Source organism: Chaetodon auriga, chromosome 2 (genome assembly GCF_051107435.1).
Source record: "Chaetodon auriga isolate fChaAug3 chromosome 2, fChaAug3.hap1, whole genome shotgun sequence".
NCBI classification, from domain to species: domain Eukaryota; kingdom Metazoa; phylum Chordata; class Actinopteri; order Chaetodontiformes; family Chaetodontidae; genus Chaetodon; species Chaetodon auriga.
Genome location: NC_135075.1, coordinates 23,772,883 through 23,788,624, shown reverse-complemented (window position 1 = coordinate 23,788,624; position 15,742 = coordinate 23,772,883). Strand labels below are relative to the sequence as shown.

The following is a 15,742-nucleotide window of genomic DNA, read 5'->3' as shown; positions in this document are numbered from 1 at the left end:
GCAAAAAGCCAGCAGGACATGAAATAACAGGGTTGTAAACAAAAACTGTGGAGCTAGCATTGCTAACAGACTAACAAGAGTAGTCTACAATGTAGTGCATCAGAAAGTGTCTATCAAGCACTTCATTAACAGTAGCCTCTGTCACTGTTCTTGCACTCACTGCATCAGCAGTATCCATCCTTCTCTGCTGTTTGCAATATTTTGCCTTGGACAAGAATATAAACAAACAATAACTTCTGAATCAGAGGTCATCTCTTACAAACATCTTTAAAATGCACTCCAAACACCTACTGGTATATCTTATCTGTTTAATCAGTAACAAAAATGAAGAATAAAAATGAGACTGTTTACTGAGGATTATCTGTCCGACTATTTCGTGGCTGCAGTGTCAACGTTGCAGTGATTTCGTGGAGTTCATTGCGTTAAGTGAAAGTGAAATTAAGGGATGAAGGGTCGGCTGCAGAACAGCAGTGGCTGTTTGCAGTTAGGAGGAAAGGGAAGAGGACACACTCCCAGTCTACTGATCGTCTGTGCCGTCTCAATAGAAACTTCTACGGTCAGTAATTGTACAGTGACATTTAATGCTAAGTACGGCATCACTCGTTGTGAATCTGCATTGTCAGAGGAGCAAACTTGGCAACAGCTATAACTTAATTCACTCAAAAGCAGATTTATGGTGCAGTAAACCCAGACTTCATTGTGAAATAAAGTGCAAACAGGAAAGCAAAAATTGAGAAAATGTAGAAGGAAGAGAGCCAAACAGCACTGCTATGAAGACAGAGTCAACAGATATCTGTTGTAAGACTAGCCCGTATTATGAGATACTTGCAAAGATGAATGACCCTTTTTGCCAAAGTAAGTCAAAATGTTCGGTCCTTGTATCTTAACGCAGTAAAGCAGGAAAGATGACAGATTAAAAAACCTCTTGAAGGTCCCTGCACTTGGTGTACATGTGGCTTTGTGTGACTTTTAACTAACAGCACAAAATAAAATGTACCACTAAATAAAAAGCATCAACATTTCATCAGGAAAACAATTTGTCATCATAATGTGAAAATTCTTCACATAACCTTCATATATACAGTGTAGGGGTTATATAACCTATTTGAATGATATATTTCATTTAATATTAGCAGCCCTGAACTTCCATAGATGAAGAAGTTCAACCAAAAATGCAACAGTAACAATTAAAAGAATAATCAACAGTTAGCAGATAACAAGTTTGCTCATTCTTAAAACTGACTAATGATCATACAGCTTTCTGAAGGTAATGATGTTTCATTATTTTGGATCTGGTCACCAGTAATCAGCTAATGTTCTTGACCAGAACTGATAAATTGCGACTGCCTCTTGACTCAGCAGCTTTGGTGCCTGGCAGAGTTTAGTGCAAGGTCACAATGCAGCTGCATTATTGACCGAAGCAGTGATAGTACAGTAGGATTGGCTCACTTGGTTTCCCAGTGCATTGTGGGATACTCCAGCCCTTGCCTGCCCCTCTCATTTCCTCAGAGCAACTGTGAATGAGTAAATCTCTCTCTCTCTCTCTCTCTCTCTCTCTCTCTCTCTCTCTCTCTCTACTAGTTGTCCTCTCCACAAAGGATGAGTCAGGCCTGAGGACTGTCCTGTGCCGGGACGTCAATGAGAGCAACACGACCACTATCAAAGCCCCACATAACGAACATATGCAGAGAACAGCTGCTGCCAACGTGTGCCAGTGCTGAGTTGTGCCGGGACGTTTTGGTCGAGATGATTTGTCTCCTCTGAGGCAGCAGAGAGGATGTGGAAAAGACTGCACCCTCTCAGCTCCTGCAGGGAGTGCTGCAATGCAGGGGTGTAACAGAGAAATACAAAGCGAGGAGGCAGTTTGTCCAACAGTCAGCTGCTCACTCTCATTCCTCCATTTCCTTCCATGCCTCACTTCTTCCTCTCCTCATTGCTTTCATCTTTTACTTCTATCGTTTTACCCCCTTCTGCCTCCCTACCAACTCTCTCTCTGCATCTCTCTCTCTCTCACATGCACACACACACACACACACACACACACACACACACACACACACACACTTAAAGCACTGACCGTACTCTAGCCCATCATTACTGCAACAAACAGACAGCAGCAAACAGAAAGCACCATATGGCCGTCGTTGGCTCTGTACATCAGTTGCAGTGTTTGGAAGTCTTGGAAGTAGCAGTTGGTCAACAAGGTGACAGTGTGTCTGTGTTTGCCTATGTGTGTGTGTATGTGTCTGTAAACACTGGGTGGATTTGGTATGTGTGTTGAGTGGGTGGATGGCTGTCAAGGAAGAACTCCTGCGCTTTGACAGCAGCTTTTTACTTTGAGTTACAGGCATCTGTGATACGACAGTGTCTCCTAAGTGAAAGAAAACAGAGCTGTGACAACTCAACCATGTAAAAGCCATAACTGCTTACACTGGTACAGATTTAAGGATTTGCCTCCAAAATAGTTCAATATTTAAGCAGACAAAGCCAATTATAGGGGCAACAAAAGCTCAAACACACTGAAGTTGTACGGAAAGACAATTTGAGGGATGTGAATAAGCTTCTTTTGTCTAAAAGCTAAACAAGTTACAAGGACATTTAAAGCTGTATATCAGGCCTCCACTGAAGATCTGTCGACTAAGAGATGACAGGAAATGAGAGGAGAGATCTGGACTCACACTGGGACATCACTCTTTTTGGTAAGTGCCTTAAACCTCGAAATGAGAGCACATCTATGCTCTCACTGTCCCACGGTCAAATGTTCTCCAGTTCAGTATTCTGTTGAAACACGTTAATCCTCCTATTGTGTTCAGGTCAAACCCCCTAACCCTAATCCTGGTAACATAGGACCCTGCAAACATAGGATCTTAGGAACATAGGACCCAGGTAGCACAGGATGCTGGGAACATAGGAGTATGTGAGATCTTGGGAGCACAGGACCCTGGGAAGGCACATATAAACAATTGAAGGACATGGGACCCTGGGAACAGATGTGTGACTCTCCTCAAATCCACTAGCACACTCCTCAAAGTTTATTTAAAAAGTTTTAAAAATGTGTTTGGTCACAATTATATTTATTTACACATGGCTTCTCTGACACTGTAATAGACCTCTTTTATAACAAAAATTTTGACTTGTCATAGCGGAAAACACACCAGTGGAACTAATAACTCTAACAGTGGCTCGCTGTATGGCCCTGTGCACTCACACAGGTGTTGAAACTTATTCTGACTCATTAGAGGTCTGCTCCGGTTGTTGTTGAGAGGTGCTGTGCTGAGAAATACAGGTCAACAAACTCCATGTTCCAATGAAAGTGATGATGTTCTAATTTGTCCTGCCCTAATAGGTGCGACAAAACTGTCAGGAAAGTGATAGAAATTTAAATAAAGCCCTGTTTGTACATGCCAACACAGTCCTGAGACGTCTAATCAGGCAATACAAATGAGAACACCTGTGTGGGTGGACTATGTGTCTTTGGCTGTGGTTCCAGAGTGAAATGACCTGAAGGTGTTTCTTAGTCATGATAAGAGCCGGCCAAATTCTCTCAGTGCTAAGGAAAGGTGCTTCAATGATTCATTTCTCATCTCCTTCAGCATACAGGACCATCCTTTACAAAAGGAAAGAAGAGTCCTCATGATTTCCAGGAAAAGACATAGGTAGTGATTTATTTTTTACTTTTCAACCACAGCTTCTAAGTGTGCGTCATGGGCCATAAGAGTGAGCCATCATCAATGATATTAATTGAACCTGGGCTTCTCATGCTATGATGTGAGTTTGACAGCCCCATGAAAAAAGATCATGTGGCAGAAAGCAAAGCACACTGCTACTGGACTCATTTACACAAAAAACGAAGGGTTGAAAAGGACACTGAATGACATCGTTTGCTAATCTTTTTTGAAAAATACTCAAATGAAAACATTACAAAGTCAATATATTGAATGTTTTACCTCATCAGATACAGTATATGCTTAGTCTGAATTTGATGCTGGTGACACATTTCAAACAAGTTGGGTCAGGAAAAAACCAAAGACTGGGAAAGATGTGGAATGCTCCAGAAACACCTGTTTGGATCATTCCACAGGTAAACAGGTTGATTGGTAACAGGTGAAGGATATGAAAGGGGCATCCTTGCTCATTCACAAGCGTGGATAGAGCGAGGTTCGCCACTTTGTGAACACATGATTAGATAAAGGATATGACTACATGAGTTCAGGAACACTTTGTAAAACTGTTGTCTGGACTGTTTTCCAAAACATATCATGCAGTTATCATTTCGATTTTACGCAGCATCTCAACATCCTTGGAATTGGGGTTGTAACAACTAATAACATTATTGATGGTTTTGTTTGTTCTAACAAACCATCACAGTGTACAGCTAAATGAAATTCAGCCATCATTAGTTTTATTATTTACACCTGTGCTTTTCCTACTGTGGCTTTTAAAAATGTCTCCTGAAACATCATTTTGAGCCTTCTGGGATGTGCCAATGAAGCAAATGTGCTGAAAAGTAACTTAAATTTGGTTTAGTCTTTTAGTATAGTATCAGTGTCAGCAATTAAAGCAAACGTATGGACAGGTGAAATATGCGGTGTGGAGGTGATGAAGGGTGTCAAAATGAGGAGGGAAGATGCAGAGAGAGCTAATGGTCCAGTTTGAGGGAAAGTCTGACTAGGACAGCTGATGACCCTCTCAGGGCAGCTCAACCAAGACTGTCCACTGCAGGAGGGCGGCCACTCTTAAATAAAAGTAAAAATCAACATTTTAAATGATTTATGACAACATGAAAACAAATAAAGGTCTTTCAAACAATCACATCACCCAAACCAAATGTCTTCAAGCTTGTCTTTTGGTAATTAGTACTTAACACACCATCTACTTATCTCATAAAACAAGTGGAAAATAATTCTGATCATCGGGGCGAAACTAACAAAAGTAATTAACTGTAATATCTTTCTACTAAATTTCCCCTGTGAGTCTGTTCACAAACATAAGCTTAAAGGCAAACTATTGCAAATATAACACCCACAAACATTTCCCTCAAACAATAGTTTCTTTGTTGCTCAGCTGTATGAACAGTTGTAACCCCACTGCAGGTATTTGGCTGCAAATATTCATTCACTGAACAAACAGGACTGATCTGGCTCTCTGGAGTTGATGGTGCGATAGTGACTGTCCTTAAAGGTTTTTCACAGCTTGGATGGACTCATATTGACTCGCTCATTTATGACCAGAGAAATTCTTTCGAGTTTTTCCTCTCTAGGTTGCTCATATTGGACGTCTGCACATCTCAGGCATGAAAACATCATAATTTCCACCTCTTTCCTTTCCTTCTATCCTCTTCCTGCATCATAGACGCAAATACAGATTAACTGTAACCATCATCAGGATTGAAACCAACAAGCAAACATACAGATATGTACATCTGTGCACGCTATGCACACTGCTCTTTCGTCCTCTCGGTGCTGAAAATAGCCTGGCCGACTACCGCGGGATGCTGGTGCATTTAGGGTGTGAGCAGGAGGGAGGACGAGAGCGACATTTAGAAGCAGAGCTGGAGGAAAAAAAAAAAAACGAGATGGAGGGAATGCACCCCCCCACCAGTGAAGGATGTGTTGCCCAAATGCACAGATCTGGGGCAACATGGTGGAGTGGTACTGAGTAAAGAGAAGCCAGAAGGGACATGAGTTCAGTGAGTAATTATCTGATCCTGCTGCACAGACTTCCTACATTTCCTCTTCTTTTCCTCTGGCCTCGAAACCATTTCACATCAGGTTTTATTTGAGACGCTTGCTAATTAAACAGTGAGCAGTCATTTTACTACTACCCTCTGTGCCTTATTATAGCACGCATGGAGTGATGTGGACGCAATGGGAAGCGAAAACTTGCATTGATAAAGTCTCTAGTCCAAAGGCCAGCAATGAATACAAGAACCAGATGTGTCAGTCTTGGCATCTCCTATTTTCTGCTCCAGCAAATTTCCAGATCTGTCAAGGTTTTCGTGGTGGGAGAGGAGAAGACAAATTGGTATCATTAAGAAAGCCCTTCATCAGCACATCCTGGAAAACAAGCCTGCGTTATGCATTAACATCCAGCAAAAGGCAGAAAGGCCCTCTCTGCTCTGTTATTGTTAGTGATGTATCACTTTATTTAGTGTGGTTTGAAATATTCAGCCCATAAATAGCAATAACATTTCTTTAATGTTTATTCCTGGTCATCAGGCCTCTGCATCTGGTCAGCTAAGCATGTAGGACTCAGAATGACCAGTTGAGGGCACTATGTTTATGGAGGTTACTGGTATCAGCAAAATGGCTCTGCATACCTCAAAGCTGCTTCAAACACATTTCAGCTTGTACGACAGAAAGTCACTGTGCACTGTGCTCATGTCTTACCTCCTTACTTACTGCCTCACTATTGATGGCATCCTTTTAGAGTGTAATTTAGAGGTAGAGAGGAGTAGTAGGGAGTACATCCATTTAATGCTATGTAATACTTCTTTACCAGTAAATTTCAGAGGTAAATATTGTACTTTTTACTGCACTACATTATTCTATGATCCCTTATGTTACCCTGCTTATACTTTATGATCCTTACCATTAACCTCTTCATTGTCTATTTTATATTTGCACTCCTCCCACCTTGCACTGCACCTGCTGCACAACAATTTCCCTTGGGATAAATAAAGCTAATACCCACCTAATCTTATCTTATTTGACAGCTGTTGTTATTTGTGACCCTTATAAAAACAGTATTTGTTTGGGATCCCTTGTCATGTTTCAGATGAGTCGTTAGCATCTCCAAAGAAACTAAACTCAAAGAACCAAAGGGGTAAAATTGTCAATTATTTCACTAAAAAAGCAAAGATTAGCGAACAATCCAAAATATTTGGGTAACAGTAATCTTGGTTGACATTCAATGTAGAACTTTTACTTCTAATAAAGTGCTGATTTATTAGCATTTTAACTTAAAGGCACAGTAACTGATTTATTTTGGTCACCTTTTAAGTTGGTTTTGTGAACTAATTAACAAACGTAATTATTTACAGCACTCCAGCACTTATGGAGAGACATTATCATTCATTTGGAGTGATGTGTTTGGCCACTTGATCCAATTTTCACTCTCTTGAAGCTCTGCTTTTGGTCTCTACCAACTCCTGAGGGACATATTTGGATGTTTAGCTGCTAAATGGTCCACTGTGTTCACCAGCTGGTCACTCACCGTGCCTGTCTCTTGATTGGTGCTGAGCAGGTGGTGTACAGTGAATTTCTAGAGCTTTTAAACTAAACACAGCTGCCTGCTGTAAAGAGAAGTTATAGGACGAGCATCTAAAAAAAATAATCAGAAACTCCCTACGAAGCTCCATCAAGCCGGGCTGAGCTGCAGATTTGAGTGATGATCACCTGCAGATTCATCCCTGCAAATGGCCCCTTTCACTTTGTCACCTTGTTTTCATACTGTGAATTTGATGCATTGTCAACAAATTACCCAAAAGCTAAGACAGCTGCTGTTTATTTAGTATGAACTTGAAAATGTTCTCTGACATCAGCTTCAGATTCAAGCTTTACAGTATTATAGCATATAGCCAAAACACAAGCTAAACTATGGACTGTTGCTGCTCAGTCTGGTGCTTAAATATATTAATTCGTCCATGAAGCACTTAATATTGATCTGCTGAAAGGCATTGATCCTGCTCTACATGAGACTGTGGAGGCCGGGCTGCAACAGGCACAACAGTCATGTGCTTCTTAAGTAAGTAAAGCAAGAGGCAGACCAACACACTAAGGTAGTATTATATAATGTTATATTCTGTATCAGAAAAAAAGAGACACGCTGCCAAATTCTCTCCTGCAGACTGTGCCAGATGTTTTGTGTAGATCTTATGAAGCAGCAATGATCCACAGGTACTTCCCTCACTACTCCTGCTGGTACCTGCTGTGTGCTTTTTGGCTGGATGTTCACCAGGTCCTGTACACCAGGCTCCATGTCAGCTGGATGGTTTAATTTCCTTGTAAATGTTTTAATTCAGCGTCATGGCAGTGCGTCACCATTGTTCTTCATCAATTCGCATCACTACTGTACACAGCTAAAAAAATACAACAGCCATGATTCATGTAGGCTGCTGACCTTTGAATTTTAAAAGGCGACCCTGCAGTCCCTGCTCGAGCGAATGGAGAGCCGGGTCAGTGTCTGTCTGTGGGCAATACCAAAACAATGAATAATCAATTCTGAATTTGCTGTCCTGAAACAATGCAGAACCAGTTGCAGACCATAAAACCAACACATTTAGCTCATACTGGAGACACTAACATGCTCTACAGAGTCAACAGAGTGATAATTATCTCTGTGGGTTTGTCACAAGTGACACCTCAGACATTACACACAGTCCTGTGATCCATAACTAATATAAAAACACTGATGAGTGCAGCTTTAAATTAAACAAGCTTTTTATTCTGCCCTCTTACTGATCCTGTCCGTCTTCACCCCTTCATCCTGGATTCCTCCTCAGTGGTAAAAAATTGGACATTAATTATTTATGAAGTCAACCAGATATCCATATGTTCTCAGCTGGGCTGCAGCTAACAGTTATTTTTTTTATTATTATTATTATTTTTTTTTATCAGTGATTAATCTACTGATTATTTTCTCCATAATAATCAAGATATTAAAAAGAAAAGTCCCAGGTGGCATCTTCAAATGACAGTTTCCGTGCTATAAAACTTTGATCTGCTGCATCTTTTCTACCTTCTCCTCAGAGCCTCTGAAGGTTTAACATCAACATCTGTTTCCTTTGGACACGCTGACTGACTACAAAAGCTCAGTCTTGGCCAACATGTGATGAATTGTTGATTGTGTTGCTCATAGTCTGCAGTTATGGTAAGAAAAGGCCGGAGGTTCAATACCTGAGCTATGTGATGATACACATCTCATTTCCTAGGCAGGTTGAACCTTAAAACAAATCCATTCTACCGTATCCTCGGGCATAGAAGTGTTGCACTGATGGCACCCAGCTGACAGAGAATGCACTGCAGCACCAGCAAAGATATGAGTTCAGCAACTTTCATAGGGAAGCTCTCAAAGTCTACAAAACATCTCCCCTGACACCACTGACTGTGATTCATGTCAGAATGTCTCTCATCACAAAAACATCACCAAATGTCATTTTGTGAACTGCTATTACTGTGTATACTCGCAGTAAACACAGAGGACTGTGTGTAGAGTATTGATGAAAAACATGAACAGCGTGCTTCATGTCCATTGATGCACCTGACAGCCAGTGAAAGAGGATTTCAGTTTAGTGAGAGTAGGATTATGGGCTCCAGCACAGAATCCCATTTCATGAACCGTCAAGCAGCAGAAGTAGGCATGACCGCTTCTCCTCAGGAGGAGCTGTGATGTAGAAAGTTTAAGGAGCTCAAATGAGGCCTCCTGATTACTTGGAGAACTGTGTACATCCTGGAATAAATCTTTACTGATGTTCACATTTGCACTCATCAATCTGTCAACCAATTTCACTACTGGTGTCACATACAGTCACATACATATGGAGGGTGTCTGCTTAACATCCCAGTAGCTTCAGTCAGCTCTTATTTATTGTTAATATCATTGATCCAACTTGGGTGAAGAGAAGTAGCCTTGGCTCAGAAGTTGATGTACCAAGAAAAAAATAAATAAATAAAGAGGAATCATTTGGTCACACATAAAACAACAAGGCTAAAGGTGTGTTCAGACTACCAGTGACAAACAGGCTACAAGTCATTTTCAATGGAAGTCAGTGGCATGAATGTACACACTGATGCCAGACTGGTCCACACACACACACGTTTTTTTTTGTTTTTTTTGTTTGTTTTTTTTCCAAAAAGTAGCTACACATTTTGGGCTTTTGTCCACATGCAATCTTAGTTGTAGATCACTGAAACGGAGCTTTTGGTAAACTTCCTCTGGGCTGAAGATATTCAGAAACTCAGGTTTGCAGGGTTGATGTGCAGTCTCACTTTTTGGATTCTGATGACTGCTGTCACAGTGGGCACTGTTGTTTCCTGTGTTATGCCTTTGCCATTATAGGATCACACCTCTGGTTGCAGACAGCCTTCCGGCTTCAGGGTTAGGGGTAAATTGTGCACGTGTGGACGAGGCATTAGTCTTGCCATTACGCTCCCTATGCTATTTAACCCTGCCCTTGTTTTACTGTGACATCAACAGAAAGTGCGTGCACTTCGAGGTAAATGCTAATGTTACCATGCTAAGATGCTCACATCGACAATGCTAACATGCTAATGTTTAGCAGACGTTATGTTTGCCATGTTCACTGTCTGAGTGTAGCATGTTAGCATGTTAACATTAGCTAAACAGAAACTAGGCTGATGGGGATGTCATTTTGCAGGTATATGGACAAAAAAAAGTACTGGACTAATTAAAACATCAACCTAATGATCAAATTTCATGGTAATCCATTCAATAATTGTCAGGACACATCACTCAAAACCACAAACATCAACAACATGGTAGCTCTAGTGTAAAAGTCAGAGGATGTGCGGCATTTTACAGAAATCCATCCAATAGCTGTTGAGATATTTCAGTTTGGACCAAAGTGGTCGGCCGACTCACTTATAAAGGGACACCTGATCACATAATCTCATCTAAAAGATGTAACACTGACGTCATCACGACATACCAAGCACAACCTGTGCAGCATGATTAATCCTCTCTGTGTTCTGCTAAATGCACATTCAGCAAGAAAAAACAACTTAAGATGCAAAATGACATTTTCAACACAGGATGTTTGTCATAGTGCACCATACCTTCAGACGCTTTAGAAATACTTCATCTGTCTATTAAACTGCTGAATTTATAGAAAATACTTGTAACCCCTTTACTCAGATTAGCAACTCGATCATGACTGTTTTAACATTTAATAGAAGGTAATTTTAAATGTATATTGATAAATATGAGCATAAGCTTGCTCTCTTACTGTATTGTTAGGTCACACATTTACTTTAGATCCACTGTACAATCTTCCATATAAAGACATGTCATTCTGAACCTGTTCAACATCGACTGCAGTACAAAATGCAGCAAGGCAAGTACATACATTGTGGGACAAGAAAGCTGCTTGTGTCAGTATGTGTGTGTGTGTGTGTGTGTGTGTGTGTGTGATACTGCAGCTACACACCCCTTCATACATCTCTGCTGATGCCAAAAGGAAGTCCTCATTTGGCTCACGCACTCAGGAGTGTCCCAGCCATGTACTCATAACACCCCCAGGGACTGAAGAGCCCACTGCATCACCTGATCTGTTCACACCACTGCATCATAATCAGCCCAAGAACACACAGCCACAGCAAAGATCAGCCGACCAAATCTGTGGCGGAAAATAAGACGTTTCTTCATCGACAGGAAAAACAGGAATATCCACACGGGAGATGTCTGTGAGGCCTAATAAGCGAATGTGCGCCCTAAATGACGAATTTCAAGCTTCAGTGTAATCAGTGTCCATCAGAGGGTGTAATGCGCAAAATGTTAATGCACATTATCAAGAGCTTTATCTTCAACTACCTTCTACCCCTTCTGTGAGGGGAATATTCTACTAAAATGCATTTGAAGAAAAGGTTGCAACGAGCTTGGCATAAATTCATTGATTTAACAGCAAATAGTGAGACCCAGATTCATATAAACACAGTCAGCTCTGCAGACTTGCGTGGGCCCTCCACTCTTGCTTGCTCAGCAGATTTGACTTTGCACACACTCCCTCAGAGCTTTTACTGTATAACAGTGAGCTGTCTCTCATCACCCCTCTAAAGACTGACACACTGTAAAAAATTCCCCAGTAAAGAAATGCAGATGAATCAGCTGCATGTTAGCTTAAAACAGCTTATTTTCGACCTCCCTTCTTTTCACATTCAGGAAAATGTTTGCACCCGTGTACGGAAAATCAAATATGTCTCACATCTAATCAATTTCTAAACATCTACATTATAAGCAGCCAGAGAAACGTGTTTGTAGTGCTCTTTCTGCAGTGCAATACATTTCCATCTCAAGTCCTCCCCTCTCACACACATATTTGTTTTTGATATGTAACATTATACTGCAGCACTACATGATGCTACGCACCAGGCATGAGGACTTACCGGCATGCTGTAAAAGTTACACTCTGGCAGATTTAGACTCTCTGTGTTAAAATGAGAGACGGCTGGCAAAACACTGTCTGCTCTAATTACCCCTGAGCCATTTATTCTCTCTTTCTCTCTGCAGAGCTTTTTTTTTTCCACGTTCAGACTGGATGTGTGTAATGAGGCTAGGTGCCTCTGTGACAACCTGGCATGCAGCAAAGCCCCAGTAACTGATGATGCTGTCTTGGACAGAGAGGAAGAAAAGCTGCTTACCTTGAAGAGAGATGTGCTGCCTCCTAAACAGGGAGTGGAAGCAGAGAACAGGGTCAGATATGCAGGAAGAAAAAAAAAATCTTAACAATCTGTACTTTGGTTCATTCCACTCTCAAAAGACATCTCAAAACACCCCGGTGCTGGTAGGTCCCAGTTTCACCTGGGGAGGGGGGGTGGGGGGGTTCTGTCTGGGAAGCAGACACCCTCAAATAAGAGTTTCCTCGGCTCAAGGTGCTGCTGAGGTGTACTCAGATCAGGCAGAGAGAGGGAGAGGAAACACTCACACAGATTAACATTGTTCTAACACACTGAAATCAGCACGAGCATCAGAGCCGGTGCAGTTCCACTGCTGTATTTCCCGGCACTGTTCGCTCATTGGCTGAGCAGCAACTCAATAAAAACCCTCCCTGTCATCAATTGGCCAGGGGAGGGGGGGAGTTAGATTTTCTGTGGCGCACTAACAACCGTGCTCCTCCTCTTTTCTTTCTTGCTCCATCACTTTTTTCCACTCTGGAGGCATACAGGGAGTGCTGAGCTTTGAGAATTAGACGCAGGAGGAAAGAGAGGAAGAGAGCGGGGGGGTGGGAGGGTGGGGTGGGGTGGGGTGGGGGTGCAAAAACAGGGGAATCGATGAGTGGTGGAAGGAGAGGTGAAGATGGTAACCGGCAGTCTGCAGCAGCTCTCACGGAGCTTGATTTTAGGTCCTGTGTCTCCCTGCTGCAGGAACTCTGCAGGAACCTGAGTGCAGTGAGGTGTGAGGACCAGAGAGGATAGAAGGGGGGGGGGGGCTGGGTGAGGGGGTGTTACCGGTTTGCTCGGGCTGGTTTTGCTGCAGTATAGAGGCAGGCAGAACACAGATGGGAAGTTGCTGTTTTTCTTTTTTTTATGTTTCTGGCAGCAGTTGATGTGAAGCTCCAGCAGACTCAGCAGCAGCAACATAAAAAGGCAACTAGTTCCTCCCTTCCTTGTTTACAGGCATCGGACATGTAACTCGTGAATAATTTAAAAGAGCAGAAGGTGGGATGAGCTGCAGAGTGACACAGATGACTGCTGCTGCTTCATTAAGGAGGCAGAGATTATAGAGTCATCTAATTAAACAAAAAATGTAAAAGTCAAAGGAGTCAAACTGTATATTGTAGAAGAGTATTAAATCTAGCATGATGTTGCCTGCAGTGCAGACAAAACATTCAGCTCAGCAATGCAACATTTGGCATGATTTATGAGCATTTCTGTTCAGGATTGGTTACGTCCAATAATATATAGGAAAAAAGCAAGAAGAAGAAGCTGTTTCTGGGATTTTTCAACTTCCCTCCCGCTCAACAATTCAGAGCATCAAATTTAATTAAACGGACTTAATGAAGTCTCATTCGGCCATCTGAAATCAATAGAATACCCGACTGTCTGCACTGGACGGCCGGGGGGAGCTGCATCACAGTGTCACTGCAGGTTTCTCCAGGGAAATCCATTCAGCTGCGTGGCTGGTTTGTGAGAGTCACTGTTTACTGAAATCTGATCATTTCAAACTATTTCACATATCATCTCTGTGAAGACAAGAGATCTCACAATATTCGGCCGAAACAGTCTTTAAACATGAGGAAGAATGCCGTAAACTGTACATAACAGCATCACCTCCTCATACCAGCACAGCCCTGTCCTCAGACAGTCTATCCAGCAGATTTAGCAGCGTAACATTTGTTAATGAAAAGCAACGACAGGACAGTGGTGTGAGTGCCAGTTTCACCATTACACTTATTAAACCTTCTGGGAATGTTGCCAAAACCTCTGCAGCAAATAGCAGCCAGGCTCCCTTCAAGGAGGGCAGACCATTTCATTGCCTTTGGCGTTACCCTTGACAGGGCAGCAACTAGGCAGTGCTCAGTGCATTACCAGCGATTAGAGCAACACCGCCAGATGAGTCAGAGATGCTGCACTGCTAAAGCATCCTGCCTTTTTCTGAACTTTGCATCTTGTCGAGCTTATTTGCTGCCATTCCTCAAGGGGGGAGTGATAGACAGAAAAGTTTTTGATGGGATCCAATTATTCAGCTGCAGGGTAGTTTGTGATTGCTTCATGCCGGACTTCATGGCAGTAAATCATAATAGATGAAACAGAGACACGGACATAATTCAGCGTAGACATTAGAGGTGGAGTATTTGCCTGAAGCGGCCGCGTAGCTCTGGTTTCATAAAGGTGAACAGTGGAGTCTAATGAGCCTCAAACATAAAATGAAAATGGAGTCGTGAAGCAAGATTAACTACAAGAGTGGAGCTAGCTGCTGCAAAATGCTCGCAATGACAATGCTAACATGCTGATGTTGGGCAGGTATAATGTTTATACCACGTTCACCATCTTAGTTGTGTGTTGACATGCTAACAGTTGCTAATTAGCACTAAAGAGAAACAGTTGAGGCTGAGAGAAAACTGCTTGTGGGGCTAAAAGGCCAATATTCCTTAAACAAGATTTTGCAGATGTGACATATTTGCCTGCGTGAAACTGCATAGAAAAATTCATTAATTAAAAAATATAGTAAGACAGTAAAAACACAAACTCTCACCTATGTGTCTAACACTTAATAGTTGGTAAACATGAGTTTAGAGTGTACAGTTTAGCACCGTCATTTAAGACACTGAATGTAATCATAGGATTCATACATCTGAGGTATATTACTTAGATATATTAAAATATGCACTCATGTATATTATACATCAGTGATTTAATAATGGTTTTCATTGGAGGTTTGAAACTTTCTCGGTGCAGGACCTAAATTAGGCAGGAAGTCTCTCGCTCCATGACCCTATTGCTGCATGTCAGCATCCAGGGACCCACCAGAAGTAGGCCTGAGACCCATTATGGCTCCCAGCCCACAGGTTAAAGCTGCACGACGCGAAATGTGCAAGCAGGCATCTCGAAATAGCAGACATATTTATTCAAAGGATAGTAAATCACATGGACGGGTAACTGTGATCTGACTTGATCGCTAAATTCTGCCTTTTCATTTTTAGGATGTGGCAGCAGCAATTTCTGTTAAATGGTTTTATCAATCCTCCTTTTTCAGGCCTGCAGAGGTTGTTGCATGGTTGTAACACTAGAGGGCGCCACACTCGCAGCCAGATTCCTTTTTTCTTTTCTTTTCGGAGAGCTGGGTCACTCATTCTGCAGCACACTTTTAACACACTTCATCACTTCCTCTCCACAGCAATGCAAAGGGTATGTGCTGGGAAACATGATCCTTGTCCAAAATCTGCCACCAAAATTAACACAATCTGAAAATAGGCATGCGAGGGAGGGAAACCGTGGTGTTTTTCATCCTTTTAAAGGCAGGTAATGAAGACATTCCTCTCTTTCTATTTGCTTTCTTTTCCATT

The 15,742-nt window shown here is 41.9% G+C and overlaps 2 protein-coding genes across 4 annotated transcripts in view; one reads left to right on the top strand and one right to left on the bottom strand.

Moving 5' to 3' along the window:
• The window catches only part of syt2b (synaptotagmin IIb), a 28,687-nt gene extending 15,952 nt beyond the window's left edge, over positions 1-12,735 (bottom strand). Inside the window, exons 1-2 of one of the 3 annotated variants that reach the window (XM_076742020.1) lie at positions 12,538-12,735; positions 12,378-12,400 (exon numbers count right to left, since the gene is read on the bottom strand). The gene's annotated coding sequence lies outside the window, so the exon portion shown is untranslated. Of the gene's footprint in view, positions 1-12,377 lie in introns of all 3 variants that reach the window. The other 2 variants (XM_076741986.1, XM_076742002.1) reach the window with 2 other exon arrangements.
• LOC143327616 (cysteine and glycine-rich protein 1-like) overlaps positions 1-15,742 on the top strand; it is a 314,154-nt gene that overhangs the window by 211,628 nt on the left and 86,784 nt on the right. The window lies entirely within an intron of this gene.